The sequence below is a fragment of the Phyllostomus hastatus genome, unplaced genomic scaffold (assembly GCF_019186645.2).
Source record: "Phyllostomus hastatus isolate PE091 unplaced genomic scaffold, TTU_PhHast_1.1 phas_contig_34, whole genome shotgun sequence".
Lineage (NCBI taxonomy): Eukaryota > Metazoa > Chordata > Mammalia > Chiroptera > Phyllostomidae > Phyllostomus > Phyllostomus hastatus.
In genome coordinates, this window is record NW_025333857.1 from 58,078,233 (window position 1) to 58,100,889 (window position 22,657).

The 22,657-nt window shown below is 48.0% G+C and overlaps 1 protein-coding gene across 7 annotated transcripts in view; it reads left to right on the forward strand.

The window, feature by feature from the left end:
* PALM2AKAP2 (PALM2 and AKAP2 fusion) overlaps nt 1–22,657 on the forward strand; it is a 307,871-nt gene that overhangs the window by 253,334 nt on the left and 31,880 nt on the right. The gene's annotated exons all lie outside the window — the stretch shown is intronic.

The following is a 22,657-nucleotide window of genomic DNA, read 5'->3' on the forward strand; positions in this document are numbered from 1 at the left end:
TAAGAGCTCCTTAGCAAACAAGGTTTCTTTTCTTTTTCTTTTTTTAAGAGGAAAGCCTTGAGTCCATCAGGTTAATTTTTTTTTCTGAGGTGGATCCCCAGATGGAATGACACAGGTCTCACTCAGCAGGGTCACAGCTCTCACCTCAGACGATGAGCCTTTGTGACTGAAGTCTGAGAGAGCTGACCAGACGTCCTGAGAGCTGGGTCCAGAGGTGGCTTGGCAGAAACGAGACCCTGGTCCCAGAGGAGCAGCTCTAGGAGTGCGACTCAAGGCACTGGCCTAAGCCGGAAAGATCACTCTCCTCAGCACCTCCAGACTGCCCTGGGCATTGCTGCTGGGGGAATCGTGAAAGCCCGCACTGTTCTCTTTTAGGTGGGGAGAGGAGAAGGCTCCCTTGGTGGGTGTGCTCGGAAGGAGGGAGAGAGTGTACTGGGAAGAGAGAGGTACATAATAGGTGCTCCGTTCATCTCCTTGGTCCCAGGTGCGCTGGGGACCCCTGTGCTGGTCCCTGGTGCAGCTAGAGAGGAGGGCTGGGGATGGGGGGAGCGCAGCAGCCAGGAATGGGTTTGAGAGGCTTGGAGGACGGAGGCTGGTGTTGCTTTGTGTGTCGGGTCCAAGCGTGTGTCCGCAAAGACATCCATCAACAGCACAGAGATTGCACTGCCTTTCAGCTCTCAAACAAAATGGCTTGTTTATTAAACTGAAAGCTGCTATCTCCATTAGGAAATATTCACTTCCAGCAGTTAGCCAGGGAGGAAAAGAGCCTCCTTCCTCCCAGTCTGCTTTGCTCTGTTCCCAAACAATGCTTTGATGTGCTGGGTGCTCCTAATGGAAGATAAGTCATCAGTTAACCCCACTGGAGGGTTAAGCTGCAAATGGACTTTCCAAGGGCGGGATTATCTCTGAGTTGTTAACCATTGATTGACATCATTTATCTGGGATGTATTCTTATGCAAAGGCGTAATCTCCACCTAGGCAGAGGCTGACAAAAGTGCAGAAATATTCTAGTTATTTGGTTTGTTTTAGAAGTCACTCTACTAATTGGATCTTGGATCACCTGAGGCTTCGGTAGGCAAGACTTTAGTTTCCTTTCCAAACTAGTTACCATTTTCATTCCTTTAAGAATTGGTCCTAATACTGTTAAAGTCCCAGTTTGTTTGTTTTTTTAAAGAAAAAGTAAGCAGGACAATTTTTTATAGTATTAGCAAAACTGAATTTAAGTGTGATGCACATGTGGTGAATCAGTAATTGTGTGCTTGAGATTTGCAGGTGAAAATAAGTTTTTCTTATTTCTTTTACTTTCCAGTACTTTCAAATAATGACAAATGCCAGTGTTAATTTGCATACAATTTCAGGAAAACATTAGTTTAATAAAGCAAGCTATTCCATATTGTTTTTCAGTATACCTTTAGTTTTCTAGTATGCTTATTTGAGACCAAAAATGGATATAAAAATTAATTGCCAAAAGTTTAGAAAGTGAATTAGGATAGTTATTCCAGTACTCTAATACAATCAATAATTAGTTTATTTTCTTCGAGTCTGTTTCCCCCTAGTGTTTGCCACAAGATGTAATCCCCCTGTCTAGGTTCTCTTTCATACTTCATGGGCCTCACAGATGTTTCAAAAATGCTGCCTCATATTGCTTCATGGGCACCGAGTTTCCGTTTTGGTGGTGAAAAATTTTAGAAGGAGATAATGGTGATGGTTGCACAACTTTGTGAGTGTGATGAATGCCTGCTAACTTATACAGTTAAAATGGTAAAAACAACAACTTTTATGTTATATATATTTTAACTCAATTTTTAAAAAAGTATATGAAAACTATGCCCCTATTTTTTTTTGTTGTTAGTTTGTTTGAGAAATAAAACACTGACAGATCTCAAAGTCTGTAATGCCAGGAGAAAATTTTAGTGTGGAGTTTATTCTTCATGAGATTTAAAAAAGAAAGAAAGAAAGAGAGAGAGAGAGAGAGAGAGAGAGAGAGAGAAAGAAAGAAACTTCGCAGTGCTATTTAGAGTTTGGATGAAGCAGGGAGGGAAAATGTCAGCAGTGGGGTGGCCTGTTGTTAAAACTGAAGAACCTTTTCGGCCGAGGTCATTAAAGCCCTGCGGGGAACACGGCAGCCTCCTGGGGGGAGGGGGGCGGGGCCCTGATGATAGGGCTCGACTGACAATGACAGATGAGTAACTTCCTCAGTGGCCCTCCAGTTTGCAAAACTGCAAATGCAAACCCCGCCCTCAGGGAGCCCCAACAATTACTGGGTAAATCCTCTTGGAGGAGGTGGTAGGGCAGTTCATTCCGCCCCAGAGTGTTTCTCACACCAGGAGATTTGGGGTGGGGGTGGGGAACAGGTTTGTCCTGGGCCTTGTGGGAAAGCCCAGTGAGAGAGGGAAGGACATGAAATGTCTGTGCTAAGCTTTAGGAGGAAGGGGAAGGAAGACCCAGAGCAAGACACAGTGGCACCCCTGATCTAGAGCACACTTTGGGGTGGCCGGGGTGCAGATACAGACTGGGGGCTTCTTCCTGGACCACACATCTGACTTCCTTTACCCCAGGACCTCTGTTTCCAGAAGTGGTTGTAAATGCTGCACCTATGCTCCTGAATTCTTAAATGCTGTAGCCGACGTGGTCCAGGCTGAGACAACCTGTATATTTGAATCTAACTGGGCTCCGGGTTTTAAACATCTCATATTCTCTCGGGCTATTGTTTTATGCTTATATCCCAGCTCTGACATTAATTGGCCCAATCCATTATTTGTTAAACGTGAATCAAGAGAGTGAAATCAAGTGATTTTAAAGAATGCTTTTCATAAAGAGGTTTAACCACTTACACACTTGAGCCTTCCACAATGCCATGGAGGGAGGATGACTTAGGAGGGGGTGAGAATCCCTCGTTACGGACAGCCCAGACTTCACAGGTCAAGTCTGGTCTTCTTTCCCTTCTCCATCCCCCAATGGCCAGATAAGCTGAGACACAGGACCTTTAACCATCTGCACCAATTCTGAGGTTCAGCATGATGTTAGCAATGCAGGGACCATGGCTCGGGGTTATGTTTCTTCATTTTGCTCAAGAAACTCAGGTGCGGGGAATAGGAGATTTAAGCATTTTTAGAATACAATGCAACATCTTGGGTCTGGTCAATCTTCTAACATCTCACAGCTTGAGATGTTTGCTGGTTGTGTTCCTGCTGCACGGGAAGCCTCCCATCCCCACACCCAGTCTCTGTTATTTCCTGTTGTGGGATCTCCACTTTCTGCCCTGCTCTCCTGGGGAGGGGTCCCTGTCTGGAATGGACCGACTGGGTCCCTGCTAGTGTGCTCAAAACTGTGCACATGCTAAACAGACATTCTTGGGAGTGTCTAGACATTATCTAGAGAATTCCAACCACCCAGCTGAAGAGAAAGTCACTCACCTGGAGCATTTGGAGAACTCCAAACATCCAAAGTAGGGGCAGATGGCAGACACGGCTTTTCAAGATACAGCTAAGAGCTCAAATGAATTCTTAGGTTCAGTGAGCCGTGGCGTACCGTGTGTTCTGGGAAAGCAGAAAGAAAGGGACGTCAAGATTTGCTTCTTTAGGGCGGAGCTCGGAGAGCTGGCAGCCAGGGTTTAGATCTCAACTCTGTCACTTACTTGCTTTGTCCTTGGACAGATTACTGAAGCTCTGATCTTCAGTGTCTTCGTCCACAAAATAGAGGTTATACCTTACTTCAAGGTGGTGCTGTGTGGATGTAGTGAGATAATGTACGTAGAGGGCACAGTGAAATGACTGCACGCTGCAATGAGTAGTTGTCATCCCTGTCATTCCTATTTCCTGTAGAGCAAACTGGCACCTGGAGAGAGTTCTAGGATCCTGTTAGAGTATGTGGTCCAGTAGATAAAGAATCCTGGGGCCAATCTTCCTTGTTTGATAAGAGGCAGGATGGTGTGAAAGACCCTGAGACAGGCGCTTCCATTTAACCCCAGGTTCACCGCTCCCTGCCGGAGGCCTTGAGGCAGGTCACCACTTAAACCTGTGAGTCTGTTTCCTGACCTGTGCGATCAAGACCACTGGCCCCATAGGCTGACTCTGAGAAATAAATGTGATTGTGCATTCAAATCACTTAGTGCAATGCCTGGCATATCCCCAAGGCTCAGTATACGTTATGATCACCTACTCATCAGCCTCAGCAAGTCTTTGAGGCCTTGGGGCCCCTGTGTCCCTTCTCCAGTTTGACAAGGTGCATACTCGTTGCCAACTCTGGGGCTTCGCAGCTTCGTCTTCACAAAGCAGCTTCTGTGGACAACACCATCCGTGCCTGCAGCCCTTGCTGGCCACGTGCACTCACTGCACAGGTAGTTCTTCACTCTGCCCGTTTTGTCCACAGGTCTTAAAACATGCAAGTAGCGTGGGGCCACCTGCCTCTGGTGTGTATGGAAAAGTTCCTTTACTGCCCTGTGTGCAGAGGAGAAGGCAGGAGTGACTACCTAGCCTGAGGGTCTCATCTGCTCTTGTCCTGTGAGACCAGCCGCTTTCACAGGCTGCCTCTCAGGTAATCTGCGTAACCAGTAGAAGGAACGTGTGTTTTTTTTATTGCTGCTGTGCCCAGTTACCACAGACTTTGTGGCTTAAAATGAGATATTTATTTTCTCCTAGGTCGGGGGGCCAGAAAGTCTAAAATCAGAGAGGGCAGGGCTGGTTCCTTCCAGCGGCTCTGGCAGAGCATCAGCCCCGTGCCTCTCCCGTAGCCCCTGGGGGCTGCCAGCCACCCTCGGCACTCCCTCACCTGTGGGGGAGTCGTGCCAACTTCTGCCTCCGTCTTCTCACGACTTCTCCTCTGTGTACATCTCGGTGTGTCCTTTCCTCTTATAAGGACACCAGTCATTGGGTTTAGGGCCCATTTAAATCCAATGACCTCATCTTAACTAATTACATCTGCAAAGAGACCCTGTTTCCAAAAGCGGTCACGTTTTAAGGTTCCCAGCAGACAGGAATTTTGGTGATCTGCTACAGAAATTATACCCATTGGACAGATGACGAACCCGAGTTTCAGAGGGGAGACAATCCCTTGCGTCAGCATCACGCAGTCAGTGTGTGACTCCAGTGGGGTCCAACCCAGACCTTCTTTTCTCCAGACTTACGTACTTCCCGCTGGATAGACTCACGTACTTCCCGCCAGATTGCTGTACCACACACGAATCAATGGATAATCAAATGGGGGTCTGAAAACCGTGGCAGCAAAGAGGTTAGCTGCAGTTGGCCCCTAGATCAAAGGGGGCTTCTGGAGGGTAAACAGGATGGTAAACAGGATGAAGCAGAGACGATACAAGCAAATGGCAACCCCCTCCCTTGTTGCTGGTTCTCAGGCTTTATCCTGTTTGCATCATCGGTGTAACTGGTTGGTTCTCATCCTCAGTGCTCTCTGCTCCTGGGGTTCCGTGGTTGGGCAGAGAGTCCTCGTAAATGAGACGTGAGGTAGTGGTTGGCTTCTGTTGGCTTTAAGCAAAAGGAAGGAGTGTACGGTATTTCTTTTTTGGGGGGGCTAATTTCTTTTAAGTATTTTTTATTGATTATGCTATTACAGTTTTCACAGTTTTCCCCCTTTATCTCCCCTCCCGCATTCTCCATCCCCCTTAGTTCATGTCCATGGGTTGTACATATAAGTTCTTTGAGTCCTCTGTTTCCTATACCATTTTTTACCTCTCCCCGTCTATTTTATGCCTACCAGTGATGCTTCTTCTTCCTTGTGCCTTTCCGCCCCATTCCTCCCTTCCCCCACCCCACTGGAAACCCTCCATGTGATGTCCATTTCTCTGATTCTGCTCCTGTTCTGGTTGTTTGCTTAGTTTTTGTTTTCATTGTTTTTCTTTTAGGTTCATTTGTTGATAGTTGTGAGTTTGTTGTCATTTTACTGTTCAGGAAGTATATTTCTTTGCATGAAGCCAAATCCCCTCCCACAACTTTTCCTGTGCCCCATCTTACTCTGCTAGCTTTGCTTATCGTGCAGCCCGCTGGTGGATGGAGACATTCCGTGTTTTCCTTCTCCTGCAGAGGTTCCTTCCTGGCATTGAGAACCACACAGGCAGTAGACGGAAGCAGGTGACTGGCCCTCAGCTGCTCTCAGAGCTGGGCTGCCCTAACTTTTCCCAGAATGTGGTCCAGCTGGGCTGGCCCCCGACAGGACTGGGAGAGCACAGAGCAGTGGCAGGAAAGAGAAGATTCCATGTCATCCACTGGTTCGGCTACAGGACAGGAGTGGAACAGAACCAGAACCAGAGTCAGGTCCTTGGTGTTAAGGGCGAGTTTCTCTTAGTTTAAACCACAAATGCTCATCTAGTGACAGGCTCAGAACCTGTGTGGTCCATGGCGTTAGTCGGCAGCATGAGGTGGGAGTCTGAAAATCGGAGCGGGCCGGCTCGCCCTGCTCTTCACCGATGCACGGCCTGATCACCCAGAGTCGCCGCTCAGGCCTGGCAGGGCGGGCTCTCGGAGTGACCATCGGGACTTTCCTGGAGTTCTCTCTTTCTGCCAAAGAGCGTCAGAGGGAATGGGATCGGGGCCTGCCTGCTGCCCAGTCTGGCTTCACATGTGGCTTTGTGCTTTTAAAGAAACTTAAGAAAAGGCCATTCGTGGGTTTGTAGAGTAAGCGTGGTGACACTAATGTCCATGATGATGAGACCTGTTCTGTGAATGGTTACTGAAACCTTCTAGAGCCTTCCAGCAGCTCCCTTGCAATCCGTCAGCAGCTGATTCAATAGACTCAAACCCTTTTCCTGCTGGTAAGTGGTAGGTCTGTCCTTGGGGTGAGTTTTCTTAGTGCTCACCAGGAATTTCATTTAAAAACCATCTCTTGATTGCTGGTACTTTTTTCCTTCCCTGAAATTGTGAGTGCCTTCTTGGGGACCAGGAAGGCTCGTTGTTGAACGTTTCCTGCCTTGGAGCAGGGAAGAGCTTGGCGATTCCAGTAAGAGGGCTGGCTCCTCGCTAAATCCTTTCATTGACCTCATACCCTGGGGCTGAGCCCAAGGGCTGGGAACCGGGTGGCAGGAGGGCAGCAATCCCGAGGCTGAACTGGCATTGGGTCCAAGGTCTGGGGTTGCCTCGGTGCAGAGCTGTCCACCTGCCAACCTCCGCCCCCGCGTTTGCTTTAAGCATTAATAAAAGGCATGGTGTGGTTTTTTTGTTTTTTTTTTGTTTTTTGTTTTGCTTACAGAAGACTAGATTTAGTAGACCCAAACACTGTTTTTAAAACTTTACTCAAATCTTTGAAAAAATTGATTCAAATGTACTGAGTCTTTGTGTGCATGCGCACAAGTACTTGTGTGTGTCTTACAGGTGTATGGTGAGGTTACAAGATAACTCATCTGCACATTTAAGTTGAGTGGAGCAGAGAGTAACTATTGTGTAAGCATAACAGAGTCAGCTTCGAATTTTTGTTCTCTGCTGGACTGATCTGGGGAAACTTTTCAGTGGGAGTTTCCTATGACGCATCCTGCCTGTGACATAATCCATGAAATTCTGCAGCATTTGTTTCCCAAAGAGGAATCTGGTTACTCATAGAATGTTTCACAGCTTTTCTGGGAATCTACAGCTCATGGAAGGAACCCGTCTGTATGTGACTGTGACCAATCACAGTCTTTGGTGAAAAAGGAAGATTAAGTTATCATACAATTGTAGAGTGAAAAGCCTGCTCCTAAAAGTATGTTACAATGAGAAAGCACACTTCCTCAGGAGGAGGCCATGATTTGGTCGGGATGCATTAGCTCCTCGAGGCTGAGTAAGGACCCCACCGCTCGTGTCGATGGAGACGGGAGACTGAGGGACCGCAGGACCCAACACGCGGCCAGCCCTGGCCTTTCACACATCCATGTGCATCTAAAGCTCACATTTGCAATGCGTTACTTTTCAATTATTACTTTTCTGATTATCAAAGCAACAAGTTCAGTAATGCAAACCTTTGTAAAATAAAAATGATAGGTTTTCCTTCAGATTTTCATCCTCCCTTCAACATGAGGTTTTCCCCATTCTCCAGGGTTAACCACAGTTAGTACACGGATGAGATTCTCCCAAATGACTTGTACGCAAACGGTATCCTTGACGTTGAGATGCTGACTCCGTCTCCTCCAGGGATCTAATTTCCCATCATGGCTGCCATATTTCCTTTTAGTTCTTGCCCGTCTGTCTGTCGTACTATTTACACTTTGATTAGGTACATTTTCCTCACAAGTTAATATATGAACCGAGTAGAAAAGGACACGGTGAAAAGAAGTCTGCTGCCCCCGATTACCTGTCCTCTCATGCCAGACGAAACCATTGTTACCATTTCTCATTTACCCTGTCAGGGCTAATCTCTGCATGGAAATATATATATTCACATATACATTCATATTCATTTCTGTTAACAAAAGTAGCTAGTATACATGCTATACACCTTATATATATGTGACTACTCATCACTTAACAGTAGACCTTTGAGATTGTGCTATATCAGTCCTCATAGAGCTGGGCACTGTACTACTTTCTTAAAGGTTGCTTAATATTCCATTTTATGAATAGTCCAGCCCCCTATTGACTTCGGTTATTTTAGTCTTTTATTATTGCAAGCAATGTGGCATTGGAGATGCGTGGGTATAGGTCATTTTATACCTGTGCCACTATATCTGAGTATAAATTCTTGGAACTAGAATTACTGGATGAAAGACACCACATATTTTAAAGTTGGGTCCGTATGCCAAATGGCCACGCAACTTCATGGAGTTTCCTGTTTCCTCTTACACTGGTAACTCATTTTATTGGTGGCCAGCTGGCCTCACAACTGAATTTTCCTTTTCTTTTAATATGAGCGGGATTGGGAATCTTTGTGTGTCTAAGAATAATTTATAGATGTTTCGTGTGTCGACTGTCCATGTCTTTTGCCCATTTTTGTATTTGGGTTTTTGGTCTTGTTCTTAGTGATTTGTAAGAGTTCTTTATGTATCATGAACCTTTGTGGTTTGAGTTGCAAATCTTTTCATGTTTATTTTTATCTTCGCTACTATCCATTGGGTCCTTTTAATGTAGGACAAGCCCCATCCTGGGCACCTGTGCTTCCCGTCAGCTCCCTAAGGCAGTCGTAGTTTAAGACCTGTTCCGGAGAAGAGAAAGCCCAGGTCTGGTGCATACCAAAGCCCATTCTTAACCAGGACTCTGTACCCCTACAGGCACACTCTAGTAATACAACACCATTCTAGGTTGCAGTGCAGTTTTGACATGTATCCTTTCTAAAGGTTGCATAGCATTTCATCTGTTAAGCAAACTGCCGTTTTCAGATGCTGATTCTTTTACTACACACCTTTGTTGCCTGCTGGTTTTCACTGCTCTAGACAAGACCACGGTGCATTTCTTCTAAAGCCTTGCCCTCCATGCTGCCCCACGATGGCACCCATGTTCCTGCAGAAGATAAGAATGTAGTGTCTGAGGTCGCAAGCAGAGGGACCTCTTGAGTCTAAGATCTTCGATGGGGGACTCACAGACTCAAGGCAGAAACGGTGCATGCCGGGCACTGCCCTGGGGCCTGCTAGACTTTTCAGCCCCATTCCTGGGTCACCATGAGCTTCATCTGGTTCTGGAATGAAGCAGACCAGGTTCTCCTCCCCGCCAAAGCCTATCTTTGGGATAATATTGGAGACCATCAGAGGGTACGCTGGGAGATGGGAGGGTGCAGTGGGAAGAAGGGCAAGAGCTTGGCAGTTGAACTACTTTTTTCCCAATAGAATAATGTGTCTTACAAGAATTAATGAGACCACGGCACAGACATAGCTGGCTGGCCTGTGCATCTGTGTATGTTTTACCCAACTGCCGGCTCTGTAGGTGTCAGGGTCCTGGCCCCATGGGAAGGTGCTGAGTCTAGGTTTCCTATAAGCCTGTCCTGTTCTCTGCTCACCAGTCTTCCCTCAATATATTGGGGCTGGGTATGTCTTCATTACCCACACTTCACCCCATGAGGGATTCCTCTGGGTAAACAAGCCCCTATTTTAAACTGTGAATATTCCCATCAAATTCACATCTAAGTGCAAATTGCTTTAAAGGCTTGGCTCCCTGCTGAGATGTGGAGTCTTTTGGGGATGGGACTTGGAGGAGGGACCTAACCAAAAGGTGCTGGGCAGGGATTGGTTTGGGGAGGTCCCGGGGCCACAGGCACACGTGTACATGCTCATGCTTGTGTGTGTGTGTGTGTGTGTGTGTGTGTGTGTGTGTGTCTTGAAGCAAGCCTTAGAGCAGTTTGAGAAGCCAAGGATCTCCACTTCCCTATACCCCAGGGAAGGAAGGAGCCCTCCCTGTTGCCCCACACCCCGTCCCCGCTTTCCCCACTTTCTAATTCCTGGTCTTACTGGTTTTTGTTTGTTTGTTTGTTTGTTTGTTTGTTTGTTTTGTTTGGAAGCCAGTGAGTCCACATTGCCTGCTTCCATCTCCTTCCTCCCAATCTCAGCAGATCCGTTTGGGAACATTCCATCGCACTAGGGCACAAAAAATGGGATGGTTCCATTTAGCAGAATAAACTCCTTTAACTGAAGAGATAAAGTTCTGATGAGGGGAGGGAGTTCCTTCCCGGAACCCTTGTAATCTCTTGGCAGGACTAGCCAGCGGATTTCAGAGGCAGCTTGGCTGCTGCCTTGGCTTGCTTTCTCGGGGCTCTGCCCGCCCCGCCACCATCACTAGATGCAGAATGACCCAGTGCCTCACCTGTGCACGAGGCTCATGGTAACATCACAGAATTACCGGTTAGGAGCAGAAAGGGAGTGAGTTGGGGGGACGGGGAGGGGGAGTTTCGTTTGGCCTGGTCCTCTCCTTTTACAGAGCAGAAAACTGAGGCCCGGAAGAGAAACAGCCTTCTTAAAAGTCATGAAGCAGCAGGCACATGATTTCAAAGACAGCCTGTCGCTGCCTTGCCTTTGCTCTTTAAGTTTTCCTTTTCGATTCTTGGATCAGCACAGCCCCCTTCCTGGGTCTGCTCCCTCCCAAAGTGCCCAGGGGCAGAGCCCTGCCCCGTGGGTGGGATCCATGGATCCAGACCTCTGTTCCTGACCCTGGGCAGGTCTTGGCACCACGGGCTGGGGCCTGCCCCTGTGTGGAATGGGTGAGACCCTCCAGCTTGCTGTTGGTGTGAGGAGCAGATAGAGAAGGTAGGGAAGGGGGTGTAACACCAACCCGGCACCCGGGAGTGTGCCACAGCTGCCTGCTGAATGTTGGTCACGGAAGCGCTGATGGCCTCCTGACTCCAGCTGCTGAGCCTCACAGATTGCACGTGGCTTCTCAGTCACCAAGGAGGACTGGGTTTCCAGATGGCTTCAGGACCCCCAGTGCAAGGCACCCTCCCAGACTAAACAGAAGATCAGGTTACAGCACCAGGAGCCTTGAGCAGGCATTACACATTGGTTTTCATGAACTCAGAAACATCAGCCCAAGCCCAGAGTCTGTGCTGGGAGGGGAGGGAAGTGGAAGGGTGAGCAGGAGCCAGGTGAGTGCTGCCGGCCTCTGCTCCACTCCTTCCCGTGGGAGTGCGTCAGAGTGCCCGCACATGCTGGCAGCCGGGCTTGTGCTTTCGCAGCCTAAAGCCACCTTGCCGATTGGATTTCTCCCTCTGCCTCCGAGTATCAGCCAGTTTCCTGAAGCATCTCCCTGGGGCTTTGTAACAGAATATTTTTCTAAACTTCGCCCTGCTTTTTGTAGCTGGAGGGAGGTGTGTGTGTGCATGTGTGTACGTGTGCACGTGTGCACGTGTATGTTTGTACACCAATATGCATGCATGAATGTGTGCGTGCACATGTGTATTTGTGTGCATATGTCCATGTAAGTGTGTGCATCACTTTGCTGCAAGTCCTGCAGTGACAAAGGACTGTGCACCGAGTGGCTTAACCACCAGACATTGACTGCCTCCCAGTTTGGAGATTGGAAGTGCCAGAGCCAGGTGTCGTTAGAGCTGGTTCCCTCTGATGGCTGTAGGGAAGGCGCACCCCGCTCTGGGGCTTATATATGGCTGTCTTCTCTCACCGTTCCTTCACACTGTCTTCCTGCTAGGTATGTCTCTGTGTCTAACTCTTTTTTTGTAAGGACACTCGCCATATTGGCCAAGGGCCAACCCTAATGACCACTTGATTTCTTGAGACCCTACCTCCAAATAAGGTCACATTTTGAAGAACCAGGGGTCAGGACTTAAACACGTGGAGTTGGGTTGGGGGTAGGGAGAGACACGACCCTTCTGTGACAGTGTACATACATGTATGTGTGTGTGGTGAACCGTGGACCGTCGGACTGCGGTCAGAAGCATGCCTACTGCTTAGATAATAATACTTTCAGAGTACATGCAATTTTCTCTCTTGTGAGCAGGGCACATTTCTAACTTTTTTTTTTAACCAGCCTCCTCATGGGTACTGAGGGGCAGGTGTGATTCTGTGGCAGGCCCTGGCCGTCACGCATGCCTCTTGGCGTGGGGGCATGTCTTCATGGGAGAGCCCGCCCTGGTTCATCTTTCTCGAGCAGGGCAGTGCCGCCCTTGGTGTTTGACTTTTGTTTTTCCACCTCATTTTACTTTACACCGTGAAGTAGCATCTCGAAATGCCTTTGGCTGTACAACCGAGCATTCCAGTTATTCCAAAGGGCGCGATGAATTCAGGGTTTCCACAGTCCTCCCTGGTGGTTTGCCGTCACCACGTCAGTCACTGAGAAACTCCCGGATTGCTCTTAATAAGGTTCAGCATGTTAAAAATGTCGTTGAGGCGTGGTAAACAGTTGGCATGGAGAGCATGCTTTGAGCTTCCTTTCCCAAAAAGCCTCCCTAGGCTCCATCCACTCCGATTGTTCCTTCCTTGAACTGGGTTTTCAAGAGGGTCCCGGGTGGTCTGCATTGCGGAGGGCCAAGCTGCCAGGCCACTGGGGGCCCCGCCACCATCTTTGGGCTGCTCACCTGATTCACCGAGACAGACTGCGCCCAAACTGACCCCAAAGAGCTGGCCCCGCAGGACCACATTTGACCTTTGTCCTCCTCTTCCTAGTCACTTTACTATAAAGCTCAATTCTCTTTGTCTTCTCCACAATCTCGCTGAAGAAAATGAGTTCTCCATGGCCCAGCATGCACCTAGAACTCTGATTCATTTTCTAGTTGGCCAGACCTCGAGTTGTGCCCCAGATTCCCTAGGTCTGACTCTGGTGAAAGAGAGAAATGTTTGGGATGCTCATGTCTACCCCCAGCAAGTGTGGATGCGTTCTTCCTGGCAGAAGATTCTGGCTGGCTGCGGGAGAGTGGAGCCTCTGCCCTCAGGCATGCCCTGACATTAGCGCGCTCATCCCTGACTTCAAATTCTTGGCCCAGTCAGCACGGGACATCATGTAACCGTTTAAAATATGTCTTACAACGGCCGTTAAAGGACATGAAAAGTGCTTGTGAGGTAATACAGAGTAAAAAAAAAAGTTGGCAACAAAATCGCATATACTGTCTGGTCTCGACCGTATTAGATACACATTTTTTTTTTTTTACAAAAGGGACTACATGGAATGCAATAAAATATTAACTTTTCCTCTGAGTGGAGGGAGTATGAATATCTTATTTTCCACCGTGAGCCTTTCTTACTTTACAGACACATGTAAAAATTCCTAAAAGATTCATTTAACTGGTTCCTCAGACTCTTTCAGATTTTTTGCTACCTCAGCCACACCGGGACATTAACCCCCGGCTTATCCAAGGCCCGTCTCTGCCTTTCCAAGAAGACAGCCGTGGCTGGTTCCTATCAGCACCCGCCCTCCCCGCTCGGCTCCGAGCACCCAACACCGTGGGAGCCTCTGGCTGGACAGCGCTGCCCTCCTGGCTCTGGCCAGCGAGGGAGGGAGGGAGGGGCAGGCCTCTTGGAAGGGGGTTAAAGTCCTTCTTTGTGTGAATGGCCTTTTAGGGAGCAGAGGGAGGGCCAGCTGTGACATCACAGTCTTCAGTCAGGAGGCTCAGAAGGAATGTGTCCGGCTTGAGCCAGGGCGCAGGAATCTGTCTGGAAAAGGAGGCCATTCTGACTGGACGTGAGACGTGCATGCTCTGGCCAGGGTAAGCGGAGTCTGCTGACCTATCTCACTGTCCTTTTCTCTCTAATCGGGAAGGAGAGGGTTTCCTTTGGAGGCCAGAGGCTTCATGGAGTGCTGTGCTGTGGAGTTTTTTTCCTGCTAGAGAAAGAGTGGGCAGCTGAGATCCCACTGGCCATCAGCATCTTTTTTTTTTTTTTTTGTAAATCTTGTAAAACTCCAGCTTTCATGGTAAAGGCCACAAAGGAAGCCCCACACAACATGTGTGGTGCGTGCACAGATGCACGAGTCAGCTGTGGCAGATAACGCTTTGAAGATGGTGTGTGAGTGTTATCTGTGAGACAGAGTGTGTGTGCGAGTCCCTTTCTAGCATGGAACCAAGTGACCCAGCGATTCTGGTAACTGGTTTTCTAGTCGTTGCCTTGTGCTTATTTAGGCTACAGCTAGTCTTCTGTGTCCGTGTCGCGGAACTCTCCACATTCACAGTGACTTAGGGCTTTTCAGGGAACGTACGTGTGTGCCCGCCTGCTGTAGGGTCCCTGGGAACCTCATCAGCTCTGTTTGCTTGTACAGAGTCACTGTGGACAAGGGGTTAATTTCAAAGTCATCTGCCACCCTTTTCTCCTTTCTCCTGGTTCTCTGCCTCAACATAGTGAATTTTAGCCTGGTTCACAGTTTAGGGGTTGTTTTGTTTTGTTTTGTTTTGTTTTCAGTGTTTGCCCTCTGCCATTACTGGTGGGCCAGGCATGAACCCAAGATCCTGAACTATTTTAAAACCAAGAGGGACACAGCTAAGTTATAGAGAACTAAAGCTGTGCTTGCTTTTGCTTCCAGCACAATCAGTTACCCTAGAAATTTCAGGCTTCAGGAGCCAGCATTTCCTCCGTGGCTTTGATCTCGGTTTATTCTGGAGGTGGGGACTGCCCTGCAAAATCATCTCACAGGGGAAAAAGGCGTTCGGTGAGAAGAGTATCTGAGGACCCCTTGCTATAGAGCACAGAGTGTATCGCATTGAGGAGTAAGCAAAGCCTGACTTTCTTGGAGCTGAAATGAAGCCTGTCTCTCCTTATTCAGGGGAAACCCTGGAACCTCCCAGCGGTTCTCCATCACTCCTGTGGGGAGTGGGCTGCCAAGTAACCAGAAGAAACACGCCTTTCACCAGTTGCGCTGCCGGAAAGGCCACAGCTTCCTTCCCTTCCTCCCCTCCCCACCTCTCACCCCGTCGCGCACACACCGTCTTCAGTTCCTTTCACAGAAAGCCCAAGCTGTAAATGTGCTAATCAAACCGCACCTTAACATTTTCCAGATGTTGCAGCCTGCCATTTGAGCCGGTGACTTTTCAGCAGGGTTAGGGGGATGCTATTAATAAGGCAGGCTGCGGGGCTGGGGAGTCTCCGTGATGGTACAGATGGACCATTTTCCTTTCACCCGGAGCGTGAGCCAAGACATAGGCGAGCCTTGTTCCCATCAAAGGGGTTCTCAGAAGTCTTTGCATCCTGTATTCAAGCCTGTACCTGAGGCACACGCCAGAGAGAAAAGCAGGGCGTGTCTGCTGCGTGGACCAGTACCGTAGAAGCACTGGGAAAGAAAGGCTGGGTCTGTAGGGGCAGGAACTGCCCTAGTCACTCTTAGCTATAATGGCTTCAAGGCAGGAGGTCAGTGGGAGGGAAACAGAGAGGCGGTATTAGTATGAATGCTCTCAAGGGGGGCAGATGTCCGGTGGGGGGTTACAGTGTTAACTTGAGCCTGTCTGGTCTAAATTTAGCCTGCGCCTACTTGGTGTTTGGGGTCTTAAGTCTGACTTCTATCAGCCAAGGCGGGGGTCCTTGTGCTCCTTGGGGAGTGGCTAGGCTCCGGCTTCCCACGATGTACACAGGCCCCTGGTCCTACAGCCGGAAGAAGCTCAGCTGGGGGTGGAAGTGGAAAGGCTGCCTTGGACTGGAATGTGGCCCAGGTTATCACCTCTACCCTCCACTTCCTGCCTGAAGGCTTCTCGCGGAGCAAGTCGAGTCCTTCTCAGACATTCCTACTGTCTGTGTCTCTGTGGAGGGGGTGGTGGAAGGGGCCCACTCAGAATCCCTGATCCTCTCCAGCCTGCCATCTTCAGCGGGGGTGAGGGTTGGGGCAGAGTAACTGCCGGCCAGCTGCTGGCAACCACTGGTGCTCCCAGCTTCCTTCGCAAAGTCTTCTCAACCTGCACAATCTGCACCAATCAACAGGGTCAGAATTTTCTTCCTCGTTACTATTACGACACTTTTCTGCCTTGTGCTGTTTGCTATCTTTATATGAATTGGTACTTCCTTCCTCCAGGGTCTAAGTTTCTTGCTGCAGAGAGGGGACCCCCCTCAGAGCCCCAGGGAACTCCCATGTTCCCCTCTCACCTCCATGACCCCAGGCATCATAGGGCTTGTCACTCTGCAGGTTCTCAGTGCTTCCTTATCCTTGCACTGTGACCTCTCTAGCCTCTTGATCCCCTCCCACATTCCTCAGGTTCCCTAGGTTTAATGACTCCGTCTCTCCTAGACTTCCGCCAGCTCTGCTCTGGTTCCCCATGGGCCGATGAAGGCCAGCAGAGCACAGTGGGCATCTTGCGGGTGTCTGAGGATCATCCATCAGCCAGGTTGTAGCCCCTGCCTTCATGATGGAGACTTCAGCCAGAAAGTTCCGAGTCCTTTTAAGACCCATTCTAAAGCCAGCCACGCTGGGCCAGTGAAACCAGTTCTTCGCCTGAAGCGGCTGTGCTCTGTGTACTAAAAACCCAACTTAGAAAAGAGAGGCAGGGGAGAGAGACAACAGAGACATTTATTTGTCTGGGCTCACCGCTGTGAGAAAGTTTTCTTTCATAGCCGTGCCTCTGTTCCGGGGCCAAGAGTGAGTTTGTATTTTTGGTGGAACTTAAAAATAACTGGATTAAAGGATCAGGTCACCTATTACCTGGGGGAAAGTGCTTCTAATTTAAATATCATGGCTGTAGGAGGAAGTAATCTGGGTTAGTCAGAGCGGAGAAACCTGGTTGTGCCGCAGGCGCCTGATGTTTGAAGTAATTTGGGTCATGCTGCATTTAGGCCCTGAGCCTAGGAGGTGGGCGCTGGTGGCAGATATCGTCAGGAGGTGACGGCCTGCGCGTGACGGGCAGGTTGGGGAGCTGAGAACACAGGGGGCATGAGTAGAGGCTTCAGCTTCATGCTTGTCCGTATCGTGAAGGACACCTTTCTGGTGTCCCCTGGGCCCCTCCAGATCTGCTAAGGAAATGCTTTCTTCTTTCTGTCCTGATTCACCCCTCTGCCGGCCCAGGTACCCCAGTAGGAAAGAGCACACTGCCATCCATCACCCCAGTTGGCCACGGATCAGGGCCCTGATGTATATATATTCTGTGCCAACTAAGTAGGCTTCTAGACTCTGACCTGTGCTGTGGACTCTATGGTGCTGGGAAGGAACCCCAGCCTTTTTCCACAGTGTCCATTGTGATGACTGGGACGTGGGATTTTAATATTTTGCCCCTAGGATGTCATTAGAGGAAGCGAGAGGACCTGCCTCAGAGGCCAGTCCAGAGGGGAGAGTCCCCAGGCGGAGCAGGAAGTCAGCACCCCATTCCTAGCTGGGGGGTCCTACAGGTGGATCCTGCAGGTGGAGCAGAAGGTAGAGGGCTGATACCACGTCTTCAGGGAGCCTGTCTCTGGCCACTCTGAATAAAGAGGAGAAAGGGATCCTGGACTTTGAAGCCAAATCATGAGTCTCACATGACTTCTAGAGATTCGGGTATACAGACTATCAACCAGAAAGCCAAGTAAATGCTCTTTAAATCCACCCACCCTTCTCAACACTTCCCTGGTCGTTTCAGAAGCCTCCTGTCGTTGAGAACAGCTTTGGGAGCACTGGGATAGGGAGACGGGCCTTCAGATCCTCGCTGTGCCACTGACTAGCCAGGCGACCTTGGGAAAGATCGTTCTCTAAACGTCTTAGTCTAATGTTTTAAACCCAAAGTAAAAACTGCCTTTCTCACATAACAAAGAGTGTCATTATGAACATTGGTCAAGACGATGTATATGCATGTTTTGTGACTAATAAGCTCTTGGACATGTGCCGACCATGAAACCGGACGTGACCCTCGTAGTGGGCCCACAGGACAGGCTCCTTGGGCTCATTTGCTCGATCACTCTGTTGGTAGAGTGTCGGGATGCACCAGGCTCCGTGCAGACCAGCGTGTGACTCCTGCCTGTTTCCCATGTGACCAGAGCCCCGGGTTGAGGTGTTCTTGACCGTCCATTCTCCTGCACCTTCAGAACTTGACTTTTGAGGACATTGTGTACGATTATTCTGTTTGCTGCGGCAGTAAGTGCAGCTTTCTGATTGTGCATGTCTCCCTCTAAAAGCACCATTTAAGGATCCGGAATGCTGAGGAGAGGGAGGGTGGGGAGACTGGAGGTACCTTAGGGCCTGGGCCTTGGTCCTTTAATCCCACAGTTGATTTTTTTTCTCCTCAAAAGCAGAAAACTTCACCATCAGCTCCTGCCTCTTCCTCCTGGAAAGAATGTAATGTTAATCATTGACGCTTTAGTGTAAAATTGCTTAATAATAATGAATATTTGCATTTACATTTTACATAGTACTTTTAAATACATTATCTAATTGAAATCTCAAACCAGATTTGAGAGATTATTATGAGCCCTGCTTACAAAGGAGTTACATTTTTTTTTTAAAGATTTATGTATTTTTAGACAGAGGGGAGGTGAGGGAAAAGAGGGAGAGAAACATCAAAGCAATTAGTTGTCTCTTGCATGCCCCAAACTGGGGACCTGGCCCACAAATCAGGCATGTGTCCCGACTGGGAATCAAACCTGCAACCTGTTGGTTTGCAGGCCAGTGCGCAGTCCACTGAGCCACACCAGCCAGGGCAGAAGTTACGTACATTCTCAGAAGAGCTCCATGATTGTCTTGCACAGAGTCTGGCTGAACTTTTACAGGAAATCTGGGCACCTATATTGTATATTAATCCTAACTAATTTGCTCTATGTAATTATTAAACAAACACTTTTGGGTTAAAATAATGGCAGCTTTAGGTACAATCTGGCTACCAGGTTATATATAGTAAAAGTAGGTCTTAGACCAAACTCTGGTGCTCCACTCATTTATTAAACACACATTTGTAAAAGTAGGTACAAAACCATTGTCTGTAACCTCAAAGAGGTCTTGGCTCTGGTAGATCCTAGATACTCCATCCCCACCTTGCGTGAAGGCAGACGTGGCAGTTTTACAAAGGCAGGATTCCGTTACTATACAGTGGGCATTAAAACAACCACCGATCTCCCAGCCGAAGGCTGAGCGCAGGGCTGTTGCCTTCTCAGCCTTCGGGCCTCACCCCTACCAGTGCTCCAACCACAGTGCTCACCCCGTTTGTGTGCCTGTCATGGAAGGGCGGAAGGATACTCTGCTCCACTAATTCAAACGAACTCCATCAGTTTCACCCTTTCCTCACACTACATTCTTCTAATTGACAAGCCATTAATTTCACTGATGAAAATTCATTTCTCACTTTAATTATGCCAATTAACAAAGCCCTGGGGGTCCTGCGGGAGTTAAGAGAGCTCAACTACTAGGAAGCCGCCTCCTATAGAGGGAGGAATTTCTGATTAGGTCCTGGTTGGGCCTATATTCCTGATGAGGACGGCTGTCTACCTCTGGATTATAATTTAAACTAATTCCAGACATACCCAGCTGCGTTACATGGTCTCTGCCCAAGTATTTTTAAGTAAATGGTAGAGTAGACATCCTGACCAGCGGACAGCTATTCTGGGAAAACAGGTATTATGGGCCGTGCTGCTGAGGCTCCCCCTGAAGTGGTAGCAGGGCAAGCCCATCGTTTCCCGTGGGCCCCTTAGCACCCTAGGTGTCCTCTGACCTTGGAAAGTCCAGTTTGGTGGTTCTTTCCTATCTTGTTTTTTGCATCGGGGCATAATTTATTTCAGAAAGAATTTTCCAGCCCATTTACTGAGTATGTCATTTTATCTGAATCTGGGATCAAGTTCACGTTACCTGAAGCATGGAGAAAGTGCTGGCCTTTCTGATCTTCAAAGGGAGCAATAAGCATTTGTTGGTCTAAACGAGACATCATTGGATAATGTCAAATCCGGACTCCTGCCAAATTCGGACTGCGGGATTTCCAGCCCATTTCCATGTACCTGGTGTAGTTTTGGGGGGTTTGTCGGGGGGGGGGGGCTATGATCACACCAGGCTGTCTTGCATGAAGGTAAATTCTTCCTGCCAAGATTAGAATTTGCTCTCTTGTTAAGGTCAGGACCTCTGATTCATGATCCTGAATCAGTGATGCAGAGTTGTTTATTTCTTTAAGTATTTCTGCCCTGATGGGGGTTTAGAGCTTAGAGCTGCTGCTCCCTGAAGCAGATAGGACTGTCAGGAAGGATTTTCTGAATTTATGGAAAGAAGAGGAGGGGGCAGACGTACGTAACAGAAAAGAGAGTCTCTTCCCTGTTTACATCTTCTAGTGTCTAACTAGATATTTTTAAATGTGTTGGGAAAGAACCATCTCACGTTACACTGGGACCGAAAACTTTGGCTTTTAAACAATAATCAGCATTTTTTAAAAATCTCAGTTGAACACATCCCAGAAACATAACTAAGAGACTCACGATTTCTGGCAGAAAGCCAAAGCTAGTTTTTTCACACCACAAAGGTGTACCGTCACGTGTTATTATCAGCCTTGAAATTTTTGAATTGGAACGGTTGTTGCTACTTCCAAAAGTGTGCCTTGGGAAGAACTGGTGGGATTTTTAGGTTCTAAAAAAGAAACCTGTCACGGCGCCTGCTCGTTCACGGTCCAACACTGACCTGTGAGGTGTCCAGGACAAAGAGACCGGCTGTCGAGAGGAGCCATAAAGCGTTCTTGGGAAACGCCGAGGAGCAAGGCTCAGCCACTCCTCTGTACGGGAGATAAGTATAGACAAGGGTTTGACTTCGCCCAAGTAGACTAAGCAAACTCCAAAATAGACTCATGGCTTCCCAAGAAGTGTGGGAAATTCAGTGTTTGTTTAAAAATGGTGTTGTCTCCTGGAGCTTGTTGTGGCTGCGAGTTGTATCCCAGCCCTACAGAATAAGCCCTCCAACGTGTTCCCCACGCCGATGAATAACTGAATGAACTATAGAATTAATTGTTGGCCCTTTAGCTTCCTTTAATGGTAGACTGCCCTCTCCCCTCTCGTGTCAAGTATTTGAAAGTGTTTTATAGTTCAGGACAGCAGTGGTTTTTAAGCATATTTCAGCCCCAGCAGCTCCTACTGGTTTGCTACTTGCCTCCCCACCACCCTCACAAGGGATGGGAGGAAAGCTCCGCTTATTCCCATGAAGAATAGTATTAGTAGATCATTGACTGAATGAAGCTGAGGGTGGAAGGGTCATGGATAATCTGATTTCCCCTCAGTGGTACTGTGCTTCTCTCTGTGTTGCTCTGTGTGTTCCGACAATAGCTTTCCATGGGGTGGGCTAATTTTGATCTAGGTTTACTTGAAACTGAATGGCAGCCAATATGTTCAGGCATTCAAATCTGTAATTTTTTTAAATAGCTAAATAAATCTTTAATATTTGTAATTGCACATGTACAGAAATTGCACAGCCACATAGTCTTAGAACACCAACAACTTCCTCTGTATAGTATTATATAGTTGTTAAAAGTCACAGCTGGAGGGGGCTCCAGCCACTTCTCTTATTTTTTTTTAAGATTGTATTTATTTTTTTAGAAAAAGGAGAAGGGAGGGAGAAAGAGAGGGAGAGAAACCTTGATCAGTTGCCTCTTGTACATGCCCTGACCCGGGGACTGAACGCGTAATCCAGGCATGTGCCCTGACTGGGAATCGAACCTGCAACCTTAGGCTTTGTGGGGTTATGCCCAACTAACTGAGCCACGTAGATCAAGGCCACTTCTGTAATTCTTAATTACAAAGAAGTCACTGATAATTGCCTTACCAGGAGAAAGTTTAGTTAATGTTTATAAAAGGACAATAAAATGTCTTTGACATGCCTGTTTAATTCATTATAAAGATAACAATGTGCTGATGATGGTCAAAAATAAAAAAAGTTATTGTGGTTTTAAGGACCAGTCTTTGACAAAAACCAGACCCGGACTAGATCATCCAAGACCATCCATCATCTTTTGCCTCTTCCGAAAGAAGGGAATGTATATTACTTGATTGACTTAAGTCTAAAGGGGGTTGTGGAAAACGAGGCCTGAAGGAAATCCCCAGCTCAGGGACAAGCGTTTAGTTCAGGGATGACCTTCTGGTCGGTCCACGGAGAACCGTGCGAGGCTGTCAACACCCTGACGGCAAAGCACAGCACATAGGTGAATGCCTATATTTTTCTGGATCTCATGAACAAATCTATAATTATCCACTTTTGGGTGAAGGATTTTGAAATTAATCCCCTAGAATCTTCTTAAGCTGGTTTTAATTTTTATATTATAAGCCTATAAAATTGTTCGAAACTTCAGTAAGTGAAAATTTATACCCTATTGCAGTTTTGCACTGTGCTCTGTCAGTAATCCTGGGCGTAGACCTGAGACCGGGAAACAAAGCTGACCGAGGTGCTAGTGACATCCTCAAGGGGGACCCAAATCAGGC